At 54.8% G+C, this 5000-nt stretch overlaps 1 non-coding gene across 1 annotated transcript; it reads left to right on the top strand.

Annotated features, from left to right (window-relative positions):
• The first annotated feature begins 2715 nt into the window (after positions 1 to 2715).
• Positions 2716 to 4624, top strand: LOC126112100 (small subunit ribosomal RNA). Its single transcript, XR_007524310.1, has one exon. It is a non-coding gene; the product is annotated as a small subunit ribosomal RNA (ribosomal RNA).
• Positions 4625 to 5000: the final 376 nt, after the last annotated feature.

Raw genomic sequence — 5000 nt, 5'->3', positions numbered from 1 at the left:
CCACCATGGACCAACGTCCGGTGCATCCTATCCGCCACAGTACACCAACCAGACTATGATAACCAGGCCACGAGGTCCAATCATAAAACAGAATATCCCACTCGTCCGACAACCACAATTGCTCAGATAAGCCACCAACACCCACACATGTCCCACACAGGGGTGCACCCAACATCACCACACTGCCTCGTCTTACAGAACAAACACACTGGCAGGAATGAAACACACAGGTCTGCCGCAACCTCGGACACGGCGCGCCCCCTCTCACTACCGAAAAGCGCATCCCAACGTGACATACCTCCTTTGACACACTGACGCTGCCTCGGGCATCCACTTCCTACGGTCAATATGAACGAACCTCGCCCCGCCCCCCCCCCCCCCCCCCCACCAACACGCCATCCCATACCACAATGTGTACCGTACCCAAACCTAACGTGTACTGTACTACAACGCAATGTGTACCAAAACACAACCCAGTTTGTACCTTAACCTAACCTATGTCACCTTAACCTAACCTATGTCACCTTAACCTAACCTATGTCACCTTAACCTAACCTATGTCACCTTAACCTAACCTATGTCACCTTAACCTAACCTATGTCACCTTAACCTAACCCATCTTGCACCTTAACCTAACCTATGTCGCCTTAACCTAACCTCTGTTGCACCTTAACCTAACCTGTGTTGCACCTTAACCTAACCTGTGTTGCACCTTAACCTAACCTGTGTTGCACCTTAACCTAACGCAATTTGCACCGCAATGTAACGCAATTTGCACCGCAATGTAATGCAATTTGTACCGCAATCTACCCCAAGTTGTACCGCAATCTACCCCAAGTTGTACCGCAATCTACCCCAAGTTGTACCGCAATCTACCCCAAGTTGTACCGCAATCTACCCCAAGTTGTACCGCAATCTACCCCAAGTTGTACCGCAATCTACCCCAAGTTGTACCGCAATCTACCCCAAGTTGTACCGCAATCTACCCCAAGTTGTACCGCAATCTACCCCAAGTTGTACCGCAATCTACCCCAAGTTGTGCCGCAATCTACCCCAAGTTGTGCCGCAATCTACCCCAAGTTGTGCCGCAATCTACCCCAAGTTGTGCCGCAATCTACCCCAAGTTGTGCCGCAATCTACCCCAAGTTGTGCCGCAATCTACCCCACGTTGTGCCTTAACCTAACCCACGTTGTGCCTTAACCTAACCCACGTTGTGCCTTAACATAACCCACGTTGTGCCTTAACATAACCCACGTTGTGCCTTAACCTAACCCACGTTGTGCCTTAACCTGCTCTGTAAATGGCATATGACACGTTACATTAATGTATTGTTGTCCAACCGCAACCCGCTCAGAATGTTGTGTACACAGCTACGTGTCATCTCCCCATAACAGCTGTATTGCAGTGTGGTACGCCATAGAGACGTGTGGGAGTAATGGACGCAGTGGATGGCGATCAGCATGAGCCGTCTGTTCATGTAGTGGCGCGTGTATGCAGACATAGTAGTCTCTTCTCACACAATGTGATAGCACGGTGTCCCGCGTTCCACATCTGCGACATGCTACAGAGGCCGGTTGACAGTTCGTCGCGCAATGGACATCGCATACGTACGGGGGCACCTTCCACGTGCCCTCTAGTCGGGCACATTTTGTTGCGTGGATGTGAGCGGATGTAGTGTGTCTTGACACCTGACAGGCAGGCATGCAATAATAGTTGACTTTGCAAACGGGGATGGACGTGGACGTGTACGTTTACTGGTGACGTTACGCAAATGAACAACTGGTAACCCGTTGTGGTGCGGTTGATCTTGCTGGAGGTACATCTGTGAGGGCAACGATCGGTACAGCTATGACGCGGTTGTGTCAGCGATACCCACCACACCAATGAACGTGAATGTGGATCTGGGTGTGAAGCGATACGCGGCTGTGGGTGGGTGGGACTGTCCCCGGCCGGTGAGGGGGGGGCCGCCCGGCGTGCTGGCCGCGCGGTGCGTGGGCGCACGCGCTACAGCCGGCTGGTGGGGGCGCCCAGTGGCAGGCGCGCCGGCCGACGGACGCGGCAGGCGGCGCAGCTGCGCGCCGGGGCACCCTGCGCGCGGCGCCGTGCAGCCAAAGTGGGTCCTCGCCGGCCCGGTGCGAAGCGCGGTGGACATCTGCAGTGTGCTGGTCCGATTGAGGACTGTGTGCGTTGAGGATGCGCCGCCGCCCGGCACTCGGCGCCGCGACGCCGTCTGCTGCTCGGTCGCCCCAGCGGTTCTCGCTGGTGGTTTGTATCGCAGTTGTGCAGACGTGTTGGCACGTGCGCTGTGCTGGGAGAGTTCGCTTCGGCACCCACGTGGGGCCTTTGCCCTTCTGTGGCGCTGGCGTTGGAGCTGCCGGTCACCGTAGGTGGCGCGTGTTGTCTCCCGCCGGCAATGCCACGACAGCACGCTCCCGGGCCTCTGTCGGCAGCGGCAAGCTCAGTTGGGAGCACGGGTGGTCGCACCTAAAGCGTCTACTCGCCTAACTCCGGGCGATTGCGCCTCTCTCGAACCCGACCAAGTACTTAGGACGGCGCTGCGCGCCGCCGGGACCTGAGAGGGTTTCGAGGTGTATTGTGCAGGGGAGCTCAGCCTCCTCCTGTTTGCAGAATAATTGAGCGGACGCTTGCGTGTTCGCGCGGGCCCCCGGGACACACTCCCGGGCGGCCGGCTGCTCAGCTCTAGTTGACGCAGCTCCCTGGTTGATCCTGCCAGTAGTCATATGCTTGTCTCAAAGATTAAGCCATGCATGTCTCAGTACAAGCCGCATTAAGGTGAAACCGCGAATGGCTCATTAAATCAGTTATGGTTCCTTAGATCGTACCCACGTTACTTGGATAACTGTGGTAATTCTAGAGCTAATACATGCAAACAGAGTCCCGACCAGAGATGGAAGGGACGCTTTTATTAGATCAAAACCAATCGGTCGGCTCGTCCGGTCCGTTTGCCTTGGTGACTCTGAATAACTTTGGGCTGATCGCACGGTCCTCGTACCGGCGACGCATCTTTCAAATGTCTGCCTTATCAACTGTCGATGGTAGGTTCTGCGCCTACCATGGTTGTAACGGGTAACGGGGAATCAGGGTTCGATTCCGGAGAGGGAGCCTGAGAAACGGCTACCACATCCAAGGAAGGCAGCAGGCGCGCAAATTACCCACTCCCGGCACGGGGAGGTAGTGACGAAAAATAACGATACGGGACTCATCCGAGGCCCCGTAATCGGAATGAGTACACTTTAAATCCTTTAACGAGTATCTATTGGAGGGCAAGTCTGGTGCCAGCAGCCGCGGTAATTCCAGCTCCAATAGCGTATATTAAAGTTGTTGCGGTTAAAAAGCTCGTAGTTGGATTTGTGTCCCACGCTGTTGGTTCACCGCCCGTCGGTGTTTAACTGGCATGTATCGTGGGACGTCCTGCCGGTGGGGCGAGCCGAAGGCGTGCGACCGCCTCGTGCGTGTTCGTGCGTCCCGAGGCGGACCCCGTTGAAATCCTACCAAGGTGCTCTTTATTGAGTGTCTGGGTGGGCCGGCACGTTTACTTTGAACAAATTAGAGTGCTTAAAGCAGGCAAGCCCGCCTGAATACTGTGTGCATGGAATAATGGAATAGGACCTCGGTTCTATTTTGTTGGTTTTCGGAACCCGAGGTAATGATTAATAGGGACAGGCGGGGGCATTCGTATTGCGACGTTAGAGGTGAAATTCTTGGATCGTCGCAAGACGAACAGAAGCGAAAGCATTTGCCAAGTATGTTTTCATTAATCAAGAACGAAAGTTAGAGGTTCGAAGGCGATCAGATACCGCCCTAGTTCTAACCATAAACGATGCCAGCCAGCGATCCGCCGCAGTTCCTCCGATGACTCGGCGGGCAGCCTCCGGGAAACCAAAGCTTTTGGGTTCCGGGGGAAGTATGGTTGCAAAGCTGAAACTTAAAGGAATTGACGGAAGGGCACCACCAGGAGTGGAGCCTGCGGCTTAATTTGACTCAACACGGGAAACCTCACCAGGCCGGACACCGGAAGGATTGACAGATTGATAGCTCTTTCTTGATTCGGTGGGTGGTGGTGCATGGCCGTTCTTAGTTGGTGGAGCGATTTGTCTGGTTAATTCCGATAACGAACGAGACTCTAGCCTGCTAACTAGTCGCGTGACATCCTTCGTGCTGTCAGCGATTCACTTTTCTTCTTAGAGGGACAGGCGGCTTCTAGCCGCACGAGATTGAGCAATAACAGGTCTGTGATGCCCTTAGATGTTCTGGGCCGCACGCGCGCTACACTGAAGGAATCAGCGTGTCTTCCTAGGCCGAAAGGTCGGGGTAACCCGCTGAACCTCCTTCGTGCTAGGGATTGGGGCTTGCAATTGTTCCCCATGAACGAGGAATTCCCAGTAAGCGCGAGTCATAAGCTCGCGTTGATTACGTCCCTGCCCTTTGTACACACCGCCCGTCGCTACTACCGATTGAATGATTTAGTGAGGTCTTCGGACTGGTACGCGGCATCGACTCTGTCGTTGCCGATGCTACCGGAAAGATGACCAAACTTGATCATTTAGAGGAAGTAAAAGTCGTAACAAGGTTTCCGTAGGTGAACCTGCGGAAGGATCATTACCGACTAGACTGCATGTCTTTCGATGTGCGTGTCGTGTCGCGCAACACGCTACCTGTACGGCAGCAGCCGTGCGCCGCGTGCGGAACCACGCGTTGCCTCTCAAAACTAACTGAAAAATGTTGTGTGGTACGAGCGCTGAAGCTCTGGAGCGGCTGGCCTGCGGCACCTGGCGCCTGGCGCCGGTTTTGAATGACTTTCGCCCGAGTGCCTGTCCGCTCCCGGTGTGGAGCCGTACGACGCCCATCGGCCGTGAGGCCGTTGGACACAGAACGCTGGAACAGGGGCCGTCAAACGCCTCAGTCCCGCCTATGCAACTGTTTTGAAAGAGACAGTGGAAACTAACAGAAAAGATCACCCAGGACGGTGGATCACTCG

The sequence above is a fragment of the Schistocerca cancellata genome, unplaced genomic scaffold (genome assembly GCF_023864275.1).
Source record: "Schistocerca cancellata isolate TAMUIC-IGC-003103 unplaced genomic scaffold, iqSchCanc2.1 HiC_scaffold_130, whole genome shotgun sequence".
Classification (NCBI taxonomy): domain Eukaryota; kingdom Metazoa; phylum Arthropoda; class Insecta; order Orthoptera; family Acrididae; genus Schistocerca; species Schistocerca cancellata.
Note: the sequence above shows the minus strand (reverse complement) of the source record. Positions and strands in the feature narration are given on the sequence as shown.